At 45.1% G+C, this 17668-nt stretch overlaps 1 protein-coding gene and 1 long non-coding RNA gene across 2 annotated transcripts in view; one reads left to right on the top strand and one right to left on the bottom strand.

Moving 5' to 3' along the window:
- The window catches only part of LOC148542093 (CD109 antigen-like), a 202205-nt gene extending 195357 nt beyond the window's left edge, over window positions 1-6848 (bottom strand). The window contains exon 1 of the mRNA XM_088471441.1: window positions 6636-6848. The gene's annotated coding sequence lies outside the window, so the exon portion shown is untranslated. The remainder of the gene's footprint in view (window positions 1-6635) is intronic.
- Window positions 6849-7242: 394 nt separating this feature from the next.
- LOC148542092 (uncharacterized) lies at window positions 7243-17281 on the top strand. The gene is made up of 3 exons (XR_015878325.1): window positions 7243-7320; window positions 9411-9545; window positions 16565-17281. It is a non-coding gene; the product is annotated as an uncharacterized LOC148542092 (long non-coding RNA).
- Window positions 17282-17668: the final 387 nt, after the last annotated feature.

Genomic DNA, 17668 nt, shown 5'->3' with positions numbered 1-17668 from the left:
GAAGACAAGGGTTTGAGGGCATGTAAGTATAGCTAAAGTACATTAAGGGCATTTTCATGGAAAATGCATTGCATGCTGACCACAAGGCAGATTCATATACTCCTGTTGGAGGGGGATGACTTCTGGGTGCCTGGTGCAAAATATACGAAATGATAAGCAGGTTTAGCGTTTGCATCTAATTGGCAGAATGACTCCCGCTTATTATAATACTATAGTACTCTTTTTGCTGCATTATATTCAGATTATTACAGTGATATTTGCTATATACCATTTGATAAATATATACTGTGCTTTTTTTCTATGAAAATGGGGTGCAGGTACAAGTTGATATAAGATTTATAGTACGCCCACATTCTGGATAAGTGTGCAAATACTTCTTTCATTCATCTGTGAAACAATCCCCCCCCCCAAAAAAAAAAAAAACAAATACTTAGGGGTATATTTACTATAGTGAAAGTTTTTAGAAGTGGAGATACTTACTAAGTGGTATATTTACTAAAGTGAGAGTTTTTAGAAGTGGAGATGTTGCCCATAGCAACCAATCAGAATCTACTTAACATTTAACTAGTACCTTCTAGAAGATAATAGCTAGAATCTGATTGGTTGCTATGGGCAACAACTCCACTTCTAAAAACTCTCACTTTAGTAAATATACCCCGTATTGTCTATTTTCTTATGCTAGTGGATTACAAGTGTTATCTGAATTACTGGTTTTTTTTTCTTTAAGATAAAACGGTACATAAAAGATTTTATTTTAAAGGCATGTGGTATATTACATTTTCTTGCATCAGATACTGTAAACGATTTGTCACAAACAACCTTTTTGCTGTATTTGTTCCAAGTCACAAGAGAGTTAAAAACATACAGTACCTTTCTATTTATTCATTTTCCATACACTCAGATGGAATGGTGGGAGCTTTAAGTGGGCATTTTATTCACTTCTAAGAATCCTATGGGCTATAACAATAAATTTTGATCCCTTTACAGGTGCGCACCAACTTATGCAGCCTTTATCACCGTTCTAAAAAAAGAGTATTACCACACTCCAATACTAATAAAATACAATCAAAACATTTTTTAAAACAGATGTTCGGCGCTAGTTGTAAAAAAATTTGATACTTAGACTCCTTATGTAGTTTTGATACAAAGTACATTTGTCCACCATATGGTCACTTCAGACTTCAACTTCAACTCATATAGGGCATAATTCACAGTATGAAAAGAAAACAAAAAAATAGACCACAATAAAGATCCATTCAGTGTAAATATTGTTATTTAGTATGTAGATCACACAATCTGTTTTTGATGTACCCCACTCACATATGGCAAATGTTATAGAAACATATAAAGGTATCTTTCCTTTCCCTTTCTTCCGATTTACTGTGTACTTCAAAATTGAACCGAGTGAGGATGCATACCTCCACTTACAATTAGGCTGGACTTTAAAATTGTTATCAAGGTTTCTTTGTCCTTCCTAAAAGTGGTATTTCCACCTTCATACGGTCCTCATCCCCTCATGTATGCATATATATGAAAAAAGAGGGAACGGGCCATGCATCAAAATATGAAATTATTTATTCAATAAATATAAAAATTAAAAAATGGATGATTTATCTCTCAAAAATATAGCTGGACAAAGGTTGGTATATATAATCAAAGCACAATATTGTGGAATATCTGGGTTATCCACAAAACTGGCTTCAGTCACAATGTTCCAGAAAGAAATTATTGCAAAGGAAATCCATTCATACCGTATCAAAGAAAGTCCCTCCATCAACGCGTTTCGATCAACAGGTGATCTTTTTCAAGGTGCATGGGACCTCACTCTCTTACTGGGCTTTAAATCCCTTCCCCAATAAGGCTAACCACTAAAGGCTGTGGGGAAATCAGACCTAAACCTGTATGGGTGTTTCTCCAAAGTTACTTCTATTATTCGGACATATAATCCATCCACAACGCGGCCGCGATCTTCCACGTGGCTCCAGCATTCTTCGAACTTCCGGTTTCACTTCCGGAAGTGATGTCGCCGGCATGTGAGTTACGGCGTTCCTCTCTTCAAGACCGCCCCGATTGTCCAGATCACATGTGTAATCATGTGATATTCTTGTGATGAGCGGACAACCGATCCTCATTGGTTACATTAGATGATAATCCACATGGTTCAATCAATATTAGTCCTTATATAAAGTGTCCAATAAATGCAATGATCCATCATTTATTATTGTTACGAGTGTTATCTAATTCCAGTATTCATGTGGAACAATCTAAACATAAAAATAAGCATCAGTAACCATACATAACTATATATGAAAAAAACTTTAAAAGACTGTATCAAATTTTTTTACAACTAGCGCCGAACATCTGTTCTAAAAATATTTTTGATAAGAATCATATGGGGTCTATTTACTAAGCAGTGTTAGGAGACACAGTGATAAGGTGCCAGCCAATCAGCTCCCAACTGTCATTTTTCAAACACAGCCTGTGAGATGACAGTTGGGAGCTGATCGGCTGGCACCTTATCACTTTCTTATCACTTTTCACTCTGGCCCTGATTCAGAGCCGGACGCTCTGAAAGAGTGCTCGCTCTGAATCAGGGCGTTTTTTTGAGTTTTTTTGTGCGGCCTCCAGGCCGCTTGCATACCTGTAGGTGACCACCCGCAGCTATAGCGAGCGGCCAGGTTGATGGTCGCATAGGTCAAAACCATCGCGACCATCGGGCTTGCGACGAGACCCTTGTGGTAGGGTCTCGTGGCCACAAGCCCCAGAGAGATTTCGGCTCTAACAGAGCCGGAATCTCTCCACTGACATCACTCGTGATGTCAGTGGGGCCACCCCCAAACGGCAGGCGTTCACATGGGAACGCCTCCATTTGGCCGGCCACACCCCCGGCCCATCCACCAAAGGAGCAAGCTGTCACTCAACATCGACAGCACGCCCCCTTTGTTGCGAGACCCGGAGCGACGGAGTGCCCGTCGCTATCCGGGTCTCGCGCATGGGCACGACGGAGCCGGCTCAGTCGTGCGCATGCGCTCTCGGCCACCTTCGCCCCTCTTGCGAGCGCTCAGCGCTTGCGACCGGGTCTGAATTAGGCCCTCTGTCTCCTAACACTGCTTAGTAAATAGACACTTAAATTTCCTAGTGCACCACCACATATAATGAAATAATAATTTTCTCACTACAAAAAAACAAAAACTTTCATTCCAAAATGTTGTACTATCTCGATACCCTGATTCTGACTCAAAAATGGTTGTAAACGCAGAGTCTGGGAGTTTTATCATGTTGAATTTCCCCGACAGATCACCGATCATCGATGTCTGAGGATCTGTGTTTTTGATCACCAATCGGTATTGGGGAATCGCTGCACTGATGTATGGCCCTCACAGGGCCGGATTAAGGCTTGTGGGGGCCCCGGGGCAACTAAGTTGTGGGGGCTCTCACCAATAAAATTGAATTCCCACCGCCGCTGCTATTATGCCCCTTACCTCCAGGCCCTTTTAAATGCACCCCACCACTCCCAACTTCTTAAATCTGCTCCACACACACACCACTACACCGTCACCACCTCTATTTAAATGTATTTAAATGTATTCCCCCCCCCGCAACTCTCTACCAGTTCTTAAATGTCCACTCCACCCCCCGGCACCAAATGTACTCACTTATCACTGTTCCTCTCACTGACTCTTCACCGTTTCTGCTCTGACAGGCAGCTGCAGCGATGTAACGTCATCAAGCAGCTGCCGGTAGCACAGCATAGTCGAGGATCAGAGCCGGCGGCCTGCATATCGAGTACGACACTTTAATTCTGTACCCCCATAATGATGGCGCTGCCCGGCAGCATTGCAGACATGAAATAGCACACTGCGATGCTGCTGGGAGCTGGCCAGGAAGGGGGCACAGTGGATCGAGTTGGGACAATGGTTTCCGCAGTGTGGGGACCCCTAATGTGTGGGGGCGATAATCCGGCCCTGGCCCGCATAAGTGTCTGAATCAGTGTGAATGTGGGAAAAGGGGATTACTGTAATTAATCATGCAACTAATTAATTACCTCTGCTGAATACAGTATGTAGTATTTGGGACGAGAGGAGAGAGTCGTTACTCAGACAAATGAACTCATTAGTGGCAGTGCAGTGCTATATCGTGATTGTGAAAAATCTTTATAGTAAATTGTAGATATAACTACATATTTGGAGCTTGATTCAAACAAAACTTTAATGCAACAATGTACTACTATAGAAGTAATTTAACATATACATTGTATTCATCCTGTAATTACAATTCCCGTTGTCACATTTCTAGGGAAGTTTCAAAAGTACAGTACCTAAAATAATGGTAGCACCACTGCCAGAAATAGTGTAACTACAGCTTATTAGTATGCACAGAGTGTAGTACAGAAGTCAGGGTTAGACAGGCAATTGGTATATACTGAGCATTTGCTCAAACAGATACTTGGAATAACTGATACTTAGCAGTGAAGGAGTCACAATAATAATGTAGGTTATAATCAGTTACTACAGGCACTTGGAGAGTTGCAGGATTTTTGCAGGTGATATTGTATGCAGGATAATTGCAGATGGAACTGGAATAAGGAATATGCAGGATAAACACAAGTAGTCTCTGGAGAATAGCAGATAGTTGGCGGGATGTACTAAGCTTGCATCCGCGATACAGTACATCCCCCCTGTCTTTGGGTTTATTACCGTGGTATGTACCAAGAATATCGCAAAGGACAGCTCTCCCGATAAGAGCCTCACTCTATATAGGTATTGTATCAAAGTCCATATTTCAACTTTACTCAATTACAAGAGTTGAACACACTGGAAGGCTTGTGATAAAAGGCTCGGTCTAACTCTACATGCCTTTTGCAGTTTTCAATTTGAACACCATTACATTTGAGTTACAGATATAGGCAATCCCTGTTATTGTGCATTAGCCAAACTACAGTACACATGAAATAAAAGGGCTATAAGTCTGTGGGTGCACTAAGAGTACCGTGTTGTGACAAAATGATATAGCCTATTACTATTGGTAGGAAAACATAATGTAGTTTCTGGAGGACAGGGCCGAAACTAGGATATCTGTTACCTGGTGCAAGGCAGCAATTTTGCGCCCCCTTCCTTCCCGTACCTGGATTTTGTCCTTGCTCCTCCATAAGGCACTGCACTAGTTAAACGTCCCTGGTATAGTGACTTACATTATTCCACACCATAATGCCCATTACATATTATGCCACACACTGTAATGCCTATTACCAAAGGGCCACTTACATATTTGCACTACACCATTTTATGCCCCACAGTAAGGCTTCTAATTACTTTAAAATTACCTGCTCATTATCTGGGGTTTCATGCTCGTTGCCAGGGGATTTCATGCTCGTTGCCAGGGGGTTACATGCTCGTTGCCACGGGGTTACATGGTCATTGCCAGGGGGTTACATGTTCGTTGCCAGGGGGTTTCATGCTCATTGCTATGGGGTTTATGCTCGTTGCCAGCGGGTTTCACGGGAGAAGATGCAGCGTTCAGCATCTTCTCCCGGCACTTGCGCTGGCCTAACAGACACTAGAGGTCCATGCGGACTGCTAGTCCGCATCGAATCTGCTGAAAATGGCCTTCCAAAAATGGCCACCGCCAAGGAGGAGACAGACACTAGAGGTCCAGTATGGACCTCTAGCATCTGTCTCCTCATTGGCGGCGGCCATTTTTGGATGGCCGTTTTCTGAATCTGCAGCCCCCAAGCCACCGTGAGTCAGCCCTTTTTCACCCCCTGCATTCCAGTACCCAGTGCACGTGCACCTCTACCCCCCCCCCTAGTTGCGGCCCTGTGGAGGGTGCAAGTTGTTTATTGTGCCCGAAGGGCCCCATGTGTAATAGATCCTCTCCTCTTAGCAGCCCCCCCCTTCCAAGCCCCGCACCTTTACGTATGCAGATAAGCGGGTTCCCCCTCCTCCATGGCACAATCATCCCAGTGATATTCGGGAAGATGGTGCATGCGCACAAGAGAACAAAGTCCCTGGCACAGTGCCTGAGTCTTTGCTTTCACTGCAGGGTGCCAACTTCCCGAATATGTCGCCGTGTAGATGGAGGAACCCTCTTCCTGGCACAAAGTATGTATACTATGGGTGCAGGGTATGACCCAGGGGCCCGTGTGCACCGCACACTCTGCATTTATTATAAGTATGCCTATGGCCCTCACCCTTCCCCCTCCTAGAGGCACTAACCCTGTTAGAACCAGCAGAGCCGTAGCTAGACATTTTGGTGCCCTGTGCCAGAAAGCGGTTTGGTGCCCCCCCATCGTAAAAAGGGACAGTGCATGCCGCAGGTGAACGGGCCAAAAAAGGGGCGTAGTCTAGTAGGGAAAGTACATGGCCACACTATAGTACCCCAATTCACATTACGCCACAAGTATTGCCCCTTATTCACATTAGAACCTTCATATTACCCCCCAGTACACACAGCACCCTCATATTATCCCCCAGTACACACAATGCCCACATATTGCCCCCCAAGTACACACAACACCTCCAATATTATACCAGTACACACAGCACCCACATTTCACACCCAGTACCTCTCTATTTACCCCCAGTACACACAATGCCCCCATATTACCCCCCAATACACACAGTACCCCATGGTACCTTTTTTGTTTTCTTTGCTCCTGTTAAAACAGCAGTCAAAGAGCAGGTCATCAGGAAGTGGAGGGCTGATCTGCGCAGCCCACTTTGATATGCTCTGATAAGTGTAGTGTGGTGCTCTGACCTCTACTGGCTGATCATTTGTTTACATATGTAAGCACTGCAGCAGAGGCTTGTTACACCCGCGCCGTGTGGCAGCCATGGAGGAGGAGGAGCGTGTCCCGCAGCAGCACGGCACCTTAGCAGAGCTGCATATTGTGACTGAGAAGTGGGTGGGTCAGTCACCGTGACCAGACTGGGATGTCCGGCCCTCGCCTCCACTGCGGCTGACAGGGAGCAGTTCCCTAAGCGGGGCTGTCAGCTGCTGCTGAGAAGAGAGGAGGCTGGACCAGCGTGAAATGATCCGGTGGCCCAATCTTCCACGGAATACACTGCAACTGACGGAGAGGGGGTGGACACATGAGACAGGCAGCTGCACTTCTGCCCGCTATATTGTGTATTAGTAGCGGTGCGCCAAGCAAAGAAGGAGCCGGGCGCACTGCTACTATTATACTTTGCAGCAGGCGGCCACAGCAGATAAGGGGGTGATCATGGGTGGAGGCGGCCGGTTCCGCCCACAGAGCATGTGCGCTCTGTGCGAGCGCACCACCCGCACCACCCTAGCTATGGCCCTGAGAACCAGTCTGAGGTATTTATAATCGGTGCAACGTGTGCGCTGCAAACGGGCCCCTGGGTCCAGGGGGCTCACGCACTGCACACCCTGCACCCAATAACATATACTTACCTCTCCATCGGCCCGGCGCTGGCTGCAGTGCTGCAGAAATCACAGGGAAAATGTCCACCATAGCCATTTCCCCGGTGATTCACACACGCGTAGTAGAGGAGGGGGTCCGATCGTATCCTGCACATGGGCCCCCTCCTCGCTTAAAGCGCCTCTGCTGAAGTTGTTTGTCACTACAGCATAGGGACCCCATGCTTGTGGTCTTCTGTGTTACAGTGGTAATCAGCCTAGGATGTGCGGCATTCAAGACAGTTAAGGGCACATGCATCCCATTTTATAATCCATTTTATTATACAGTGTACTGTGTATGGGAAGTGCTTTACCTCATTCAAAATAAAATATAAGGTCTGATATTCTAACTCTGAGCTGGTGCAGAATTCAAGTCCTTGAACATAGATAGAATTACAAGCCAAAGCAAGAAGCACCTTATGCTGGGTACACACTGGCCGATATATTGGCTGATCAATTGATCGGCCAATATATCGTGCCCCTGTTGGCCAGTGTGTACAGACGACGTTCACAGACATATCTGTCCATCAGCAACTGTGTACGGGCGATCAGGGGTGCCGAGAGGGGGGGAAGCCGCGAGCGGGTATTAATTACCTGGGTCCGGCACCGCTCTCCATCCCTTTTAGGTCACAGCAGCCCAGCACACACTGCTGTTTGCTGTACTGCACTGGGAGACTGTCCAAGGCTGCTAGCAGCAACCGGAGAGTCTCCTATGCCAAAGAGGGGGAGCGATCACGCTGATCGCACCCCCCATTGGCTGTGCACCGGGCTGAGGAGCACACAGTGCCCCCATCCCCAGCACCGCGATGCATATGATTTTTCCTATCTGCCCCCAGGCTCTGCAGCATGTAGATGATGGTCGCGTATGAACGACCATCATCTGCAGATATATGTGCAAATCACTCGATCTGCAGATATATCGCTATAGTGTGTACCCACCTTTAGAAAATGTGCTCTCTCCACCTAGCCTTGCTGAGCAATTTAAGGAGCATGTGCATCAATTATTGTATTAATTAGCATATCAATGTAATTAACATTCGCAGGAATATATAAAAACATAAATGCAGGAGTAGGGGCACCCTGAGATGTGTTAGAACTTAGAAGTGAAGTGATCGCATGCTCTGCTTTGTGCCTCCACCCCGCTACTGTGCATGAGCAGTCTGCTGACCACGCATGTGCGATGGCCATTGTTGGGGAGGGTTTTCGAATGAACCCTCTCCTAGTAATTCTGGTAGAATATAGCTCATAGGCTACAGAGACTAAAATTCTAGAGCTTGGTAAATCTGAGAGTTTTGTAGCCCCCATAGAAACCTAAGGGGCTGAGGCTGCTGTCTGAAATGGAGGGACTGCGGCAGATATGGAGATATCTGCTGTGGTCCCTGCTTTATGCATTAGAGAGATACTTAATATTTGCGGGTATCCCCTGAAAACGACCGCAAATATTAAATGATAAATAGGTCCCTTAATATAATTTCTGCACTGCCCACTGATGTTCTATAATTTAATATGTATCACTTCACTCCTCCCAGGCTCCCAATACTCTCCTGTGCTCATACAAATATTGACATCTCTACAGCTAATGTGTTCATTTTGTACCATTAACCTATGTACCTAGGAGGAAACATAGGCACATTGGCACAAATCAAGGCACACAGGTGGTCCAAGCCTTTATTTCTGCTATGGAATATCTGTTTTCCCTTTGGTAAATTACCTCTATTGTATTTTGATGTAATGCCCTAACAGATGTTTGTATCTGCAGACATGATTGTCTAAATGTTTTTGTACATGTAGAATTGCAAAACAAACAGCAGGAGTTACAGTAATTGCCACTGTGGTTATGTTATCATATTTTGCAATGTTTTAACAAATAGCTATTGTTGATTATATTTGAGAAATAATTATTTGTATGCACAGGTTGGCAATGATAACATAAAAATAATTTGATCATGCATAGAAAAAAAACCTGTCCAACTCTGCTTAATTTACAGATGGCAAAACTTCCACAGTGTCTATTTACATAACAATATGGGATGCGGTCAATATCCCGACCACGGGGATTCCAGCGCTCAGAATGCCGGCGCCGGAATCCCGATTCTTGCCAGAATCCAGCATCCCGACCCAAGGTAAGTAGCAAGGTTGGGGGAGGGTCAGCGTTAGGTTAGGGGTTAGGCACTAGGGGGAGTGTTAGGGTTAGTCACTAAAGGGAGAGGGTTACGTTTAGGGTGCGGGGAGCGGGAGGTTAGGTTTAGGCACTAGGGGGAGGTTAGGATCAGGCACCAGGGAGGGAGGGTTAGGGTAGGGAGAGGGGGAAGGTTAGAATACTGATCGACAAGCGTCGGTATTATAACTTCGTTGGGATGCCGGGGTCTTTTTGTGCAGTCATTTTTTTTTTTTAAAGTAATACTTTTCCCCCTTACCATCGAGGTATCCATTACCTCACTGCCCAGACCCCCTCCCCCCCCCCACGGCCGCTGGTGTCCATCCCTAACCCCCCTCCTCCACCACTGCTGCTTCTACTTCTCTGTGTACCCTCTCCCTGCTGCTCTATGTGACCCTGCTGCTGCTGGTGACTGCATTCCCGGCCTTTTATTATTAATATTATTATTATTATCCTTTATTTAAATGGTACCACAAAGGTTCCGCAGCACCTTACACAGTACATAAATGAGCACACAAGAAAACCAGTTAATAGTAATACAAAACAATGCAGGACAAGGATATGGTTTATAAACATAGCTGCATAACACAAGCAGCAGGGCGTCAGCAACCAAATGATAGGTGCCAATTGGGGAGTTAGGAATAAATGATAATATAAGTAGGGAGAGGAGAAGCACGTGAGGGACGAGGGCCCTGCTCGTGAGAGCTTACATTCTAAAGGGATGGGGCAGACAGACAGGGGCGACACAGATGGGGTAGATAGTGAGACAGGAGCATGAAGCAGTGGGTTAGGATATGTGCTGCGGAATGTGTGTGTTTAAGATGACCTGATGTTATGTCAAAATTAAGTCCTTCATTCATCTATCATCTACGACAAAAAATAGATATTGTTTACGTTTTATTTACATGAGAAATGTACAAAATAAAGTTGTAGCACTTTCATTTTTGTGTGTTACATTTTAGCATCTAAATACATCCTGCTAAAAATGCAGCTATTATGGGACTGTGCCGCCTAATACAGTAGTCACATCTTTCCAGTGTACATACATACACATAACATAGAATGCATAGGGGAGGGGCCCTAGATTGCACACCCTAAGCACAATGTGAAGTGCTACCTGCTGAGACTTGTAGTGCTGCACGCAAAAAAGAGAAAAAAGTGCACAATCTAACAATGCTAATCCTAATAATAATACTGCTAAATTGCATCAAAGAGGTTCTTAGCATTAATAATGGCCATAATTATGGGCCTTTTTTTCTCTTTTTTGCTTGCAATACCCAAAGTGCACAGCTCAAAAAGCACTTTTTTTCTCATAACTTTTGGAGTTGTTCAAAAATTAAACATTTCTGGTATAAAGTTCTCAATTTTCTAAAAAAAATTTGTGCTTCAACTATCTTTAAATCCTTTAGCACTCTTATGGTGCATACACACGATCAGATTTTTCCTTCAGATATGAACGATAACGATTTAAAAATCGTTCAGTCGTTCATATCTGAAGGAAAATCTGACATATCTGACATGCCTGAACGATGGACGATCAACGATGCGCGTTCCCGTTTGTCAGATAACGATATCTGACATCTGATGGGTTTGCAGTCAGACTTGGACGATTCCATTCATTTTAATGCAGTCAAAAATCGTTCAATCGTTCAAATCGTTCAAAACTTTGGTAAAGTCGTTCATCTGACAAATCTGACAAGTCTGACAAATCTGACCGTGTGTACGCTCCATTATGTGCAGATTTCAGGAACTGGCATTCCTCACAACCTCTTACACACTTGATATCTATTTTAACAATTATAGTTAGTGGACTTCTAAAACAGCCCTCCTACTAGAAACTATTAAGCTTATGTTATTAAAAATTATTTATTTTGAAAGACAATCAACACTACCAGAAGTTGAGAAAGGAGTTTTAAGATTTTAGATGAAATGTGGGCAATACATAGAGTCACTAGATCTATCGACCCAGAATCGCATATTAAGGGCCATATTCAATTAGCCGCGGTAAGCCTTTTGCGGCAAACAGTTTTCGACAGTGACATCATTTTTTCAGGCAAAAATTTATCCCCATATTCAATTTCATAGAATTTCCGTGTATGCGAAAAGTCTGCACCTCGTAACCAGGCGGAAAATAGTGCAGAATTGGGGGTTTGGGGTGCAAAGTTGGGTGAACACCCCTGCAACCTTGGGACAGCCCCCCAAAGGTAAACTGCGTCAGAAAAAGTTTAAAAAATACTTTAGATCAACCCAAAAAAGTACTTTGGGGGGCAAAAAAGTCCAAAGTTGGGGGCCAAACTTAAAAACTAGCAAAATAGACTCCAGGGGGTCCCCCAAGTATGCCCCAGGTGTTTTTTTTCGATTGCAGGTGCTTGCTGAAGGAGCATTTTTTACATTTTTTAAAACCTCACTTTAACCATGCTTGCACCCATTTTCATGTATCCCAAATTTGCTGGGACTACTTATTTTTGCCAAAAAAAACTGCTAAATGCTATTCTTCCGCCCAAACGCTCACCCCAAATGTAAAATATCCCAATTATATGGCCTCATGATAAAGGCACATATATAATTTTGTCAAATGTAAGGCCTCATGATAAAGGCAATATACATAAATGCATCCAAATTGAGAGCCAGCTTACCTGGGAGTCACCCCTGGGAACTCCAACTAGCACTACTAGAACCAGCATGCCCTACTAATGCTGGCTCCTTCATGCAACTCATAACAAACAAACAAAAATGGCAGCTGCTCAATCAATCTAGCAGTACTAATCAGGTGCATGAAAGGGAGGGGTCATACTAAGTAGAGAAAGGAGGGGGATTTAACCCCCTATTGTACCTCAGCACACTGAATAATACCTGCAACAATATATGAAGACTATATGGTCATAGAAATTCAGAGATATTAGTTGCATGCATTTGCAAATACATGGGAGGCTGCTGGGCCACGTCACGGCTTCTCTGTTACCAGCAGTCCCTAACACTAAGGGCTTCACGTCCGGGGCGCATCACCACTTAATACACATAGTTGCTTTTCACATCACCTTTTATGTTTGTTTATTATTCATGTATTTTTTTCACATATATTTTAACCTCTCATTCCACACTTAATGATTACTCACACACAGCTATACTTTACACTGCACTGTCACTCTTTTTCCATTTTCATGTGATGCCCTGGGGGGGTCCTGGGCAGGACGTTTTTTGGGGTGCACTGCGCCCCGGACGTGAACCCCTTAGTGTTAGGGACCGCTGGTAACAGAGAAGCCGAGACGTGGCCCAGCAGCCTCCCATGTGTTTGCAAATGCATGCAACTAATATCTCTGAATTTCTATGACCATATAGTCTTCATATATTGTTGCAGGTATTATTCAGTGTGCTGAGGTACAATAGGGGGTTAAATCCCCCTCCTTTCTCTACTTAGTATGACCCCTCCCTTTCATGCACCTGATTAGTACTGCTAGATTGATTGAGCAGCTGCCATTTTTGTTTGTTTGTTATGAGTTGCATGAAGGAGCCAGCATTAGTAGGGCATGCTGGTTCTAGTAGTGCTAGTTGGAGTTCCCAGGGGTGACTCCCAGGTAAGCTGGCTCTCAATTTGGATGCATTTATGTATGTGCCTTTATCATGAGGCCTTACATTTGACAAAATTATATATGTGCCTTTATCATGAGGCCATATAATTGGGATATTTTACATTTGGGGTGAGCGTTTGGGCGTAGGGCCCCCGGGACTGGTCTGGCTGGGCCTCCTCAGGGCATCACCACTTAATACACATAGTTGCTTTTCACATCACCTTTTATGTTTGTTTATTATTCATGTATTTTTTCACATATATTTTAACCTCTCATTCCACACTTAATGATTACTCACACACAGCTATATTTACACTGCACTGTCACTCTTTTTCCATTTTCGTGTGATGCCCTGGGGGGGGTCCTGGGCTGGACGTTTTTTGGGGTGCACTGCGCCCCGGACGTGAACCCCTTAGTGTTAGGGACTGCTGGTAACAGAGAAGCCGAGACGTGGCCCAGCAGCCTCCCATGTGTTTGCAAATGCATGCAACTAATATCTCTGAATTTCTATTACCATATAGTCTTCATATATTGTTGCAGGTATTATTCAGTGTGCTGAGGTACAATAGGGGGTTAAATCCCCCTCCTTTCTCTACTTAGTATGACCCCTCCCTTTCATGCACCTGATTAGTACTGCTAGATTGATTGAGCAGCTGCCATTTTTGTTTAAATGCTATTCTTCACCACTTGTGCAAAGACGCTAATTAGCAGCTATTGAGAGCATTTAAGCACCCCAAATAACTTCAGCAGGGCTAATCGGGGGTATCCATAGTGATCCCAAATGTCAGTTCATCTTTTGGGGGGTGTCAGGCTCATTTCCCCAAATTTGACAGCACTTTTCGGCTGTTTGAGTTTCGCCGGGATGCGCTTTCGCGTCCTTTGGAATTGAATAGGGCAAAAAGCGAGCGCGCACGGAAAGTGTTTTCTCTAAAAACACACGATGTAGGCAGTAAGTCAGGCAGGCGAAAAGGACAGGAGTTTTCGCGGCTAATTGAGTATGCCCCTTAGTCTTTTCGAAAATACTAACTGGTTCCTTCTTCGAAATATTCATTAATGCTGACTGCTCTGATTCCCATATGGATATTGGAGATTATAATCCTATTCAGTATGAACACTTTCTCCCCCTCCCCTCCCTTCCTTCCTTTTGTACTTCTCCTTTCCTATCTTGTCTTGTTTTGTTTGTCTAGTATAGTCTAACTTTGTTATATATATTTTTTCTATTGCTGATGAGATTGTATGTTATAATATTAGTTCTTGCTATTCATAGTAATAACATTATTATATTTCATTGCTGTTATTTTGACAGTTGTAAAAGTCTATTGTCACTAAAACAGTATTGACTTTGGCCCTCATTCAGAGCCGTACGCTCTGAGCAGAGTGCACGCTCTGAATGAGGGCCGGCCTCCATGAAAATGGAGCGTCCTCCTGGACGCTCGTATAGCTGTGGGTCACCACCCACAGGCTATACGAGTGTGCAGTTTGATGGCCGCGATGGTCTTGACCATCGCGACCATCGAAACTGCGAGCCGGAGCCTGCGGTTGAGGTTTTCAACCGCGAGCTCCGGAGTGATTTTGGCTCTATCAGAGCCAAAATCACTCCCACTGACATCACTAGTGATGTCAGTGGGCCGGCTTCTGACGGGAGGCGTTCCCGTGGGAACGCCCCCGTCAGGGAGGCACGCCCCCGGCACGCCTACCAAAGGGGGCGTGCTGTCAATCAACATCGACAGCACGCCCCCTTTGATCAGACACAACGAGCGAAGGACTTTCCTTCGTTCGTCGCGTCTGGTGCATGCGCACGACGGAACTCCCTCCGTCGTGCGCATGCTCAGTCCAGAACATCGACCCACTTGCGAGCGGACAGCCGCTCGCGAGTGGGTCTGAATCAGGCCCTTTGTTTTTGAACTTGAATCATCTATATTATGAGACAAGTTGTTTTGCATGATTTCTCAATCAGTATCTTTTATTATTTTATTTGTGTTATATGTTTCTGTATCTAATATTGGAAAATTTTATAAAATACATTTGCAAAAAACAAGGACCCATCATCCGAAGCACAACCATTCTTGCCAACTTCCACAAATATAAATTCGAAGTTCACCTTGACCAGGGGCTGGCTGGCAACTTTTAGCCTGGGGGGCAAATGCATGCAGGCGGCCCTGGCAGAGGAGTAGCGTGTAGCCAGGGTGTCCGAAGAATATGCGTGCTACGGCGCCCCCCCCCTTTAGTGTTCCAGGGAGGAGGCGGGTAATTATGGGATTAATGTAAGGTAAAAATAAAGATTAGGGCAGCCCCCTGTCGTAGTGCCCATATGCAGTGCCCCCGTGTGCCACAGGAGAGAACACCCTTATGCAGGCCTCCAGTAGTGCCCCCAGTAGTAGTCCCCCCCTTGTAGTGCCCCCAGTAGTAGTAGTCCCCCCCTTTGTAGTGCCCCCACTAGTAGTAGTCCCCCCCCTTGTAGTGCCCCTAGTAGTAGTAGTCCCCCCCTGTAGTGCCCCCAGTAGTAGTCCCCCCCTTGTAGTGTCCCCAGTAGTAGTAGTCCCCCCTTGTAGTGTCCCCAGTAGTAGTAGTCCCCCAGAACCCCTTGAAGTGCCCCCAGTAGTAGTAGTCCCCTTATAGTTCCCCCAGTAGTAGTAGTCCCCTCCCCCTTGTAGTGCCCCCAGTAGTAGTAGTCCCCCACCCCCCTTGTAGTGTCCCCAGTAGTAGTAGGTCCCAGTAGTAGTAGTCCCCCACCCCCCTTGTAGTACCCCCAGTAGTAGTAGTAGTCCCCTTATAGTGCCCCCAGTAGTAGTAGTAGTCCACTCCCCTTGTAGTGCCCCCAGTAGTAGTAGTCCCCAGTAGTAGTAGTCCCCTCACCCTTGTAGTGCCCCCAGTAGTAGTAGTCACCACCCCCCTTTTAAAGCCCCCAGTAGTAGTAGTCCCCCCCTTTGTAGTGCCCCCAGTAGTGCCAGACCCCCCCCCAGTAGACACACATAATATAAAAAACAAAATAAAAAAAAACACCTGAATCCCCGCTCCCGCCGCCATCTGCTCCTCCGTCTGTCCTCCCAGGGCAGGTCAGCGCTACACATGCGGTGCAGTCTGTGTCACAGTGACACAGACTGCACCAGCCCGCATGACGCTTCGGCCCGGGGGGCACATGGCACCCTGCCCCCCGGCCCAGCCCGCCATTGACCTTCACGATAACTATCATAACAATGCTGAAGAATCCATTGTAATTGTATTAAAAAGATCCACTGTTGGCAGGTGGGTTTATCCTCACATCAATAGCTCCCCCCACAGTTAGGGAAGTTCCAGCGTGATTCATACTCCCCAGAAATGCTTTTCCATTCTTCCACAGTTCTAGGGAACTAGAATGAGAAAAAGAAAAAACAATAAATACAGGAACTTTATCTATAATTTTATTATTTTACAGACATCAACACCAGACTTGGATATCTACACTTCCACCAACAAGTCAACTGAAATGGACGAAAGTGAGGCTGAAAGGAGCACATCCCAGCCACCCCTCAAGAAGAAAACGAGAATGCCACCCAAAACAACTGCCACAACTTCCACTGACAGATACCTTAAACATGCCGAGCAAGTTCTGCAACACCCCCAGATAAGTTTGATATTTTTTGTCCCACCTAGCTTGTCGAATGCAGAAAATGGACAAGAACCAACACCTGTATTTTGAAAGAGTGGTGTATGACGCAGTGGTGCGTGGCCTAAGTGGGCAATTTACTGCACACATATTACTAGTGGAGCCACAAACCAGGCCTCAACCCACTACACCCACCTATCCTTCCAGTACAGGCATGATGGCTCACACACCAACAAACCCTCAATCCCCACACACCTATCCCTCCAGTACAGGCATGATGGCTCACGCACCATCAAACTCTCAGCCCCCCCCACCTATCCCTCCAGTACAGGCATAATGGCTCACACACCAACAAACCCACAGCCCCCACCCACTTATCCCTCCAGTAAAGGCATGATGGCTCACGCACCAACAAACCCCCAGCCCCCACCCACCTATCCCTCCAGCGGAATATATTCTGCAATGCTGGCCATGGAGGCTCCAACTCAGGAAGTTCCACAGTTTTACCATTTATAGTTTTTTTTAATTATTTTTGGTTCATATTTGCACTACAATAAGAAAATGTGCCTTTTGAAATGTTTATACCATTTTATAATGAACATTTTTGGTCTATATATGTTATAATATATTATTATGGTTTTATTTTAAAAAAATACAGAAAAATCCAATATCCAGAATAGTTCCAACTTTTAATAAAACAAACATTCTTTCACAAGAAATTAAAGTTTGGTGTTTTTCTTACCTTAGAGTATTGCTGCTTCAGGACAGTCATGATGGCTTTGCAGGTCTCTGATATCAGAGCCGTAACTAGACATTTTGGTGCCCTGTGCCAGAGAGAGCACTAGTGCCCCCAGCCCATATTGTAAACAGGGACAGTGTGCGTCACAGGCGTATTGGTTGAAAAAAGGGCATGTTCTCGTAGGGAAAGGGTGT

Source organism: Taudactylus pleione, unplaced genomic scaffold (genome assembly GCF_031769625.1).
Source record: "Taudactylus pleione unplaced genomic scaffold, aTauple2 ptg000015l, whole genome shotgun sequence".
NCBI classification, from domain to species: Eukaryota; Metazoa; Chordata; class Amphibia; order Anura; family Myobatrachidae; genus Taudactylus; species Taudactylus pleione.
Note: the sequence above shows the minus strand (reverse complement) of the source record. Positions and strands in the feature narration are given on the sequence as shown.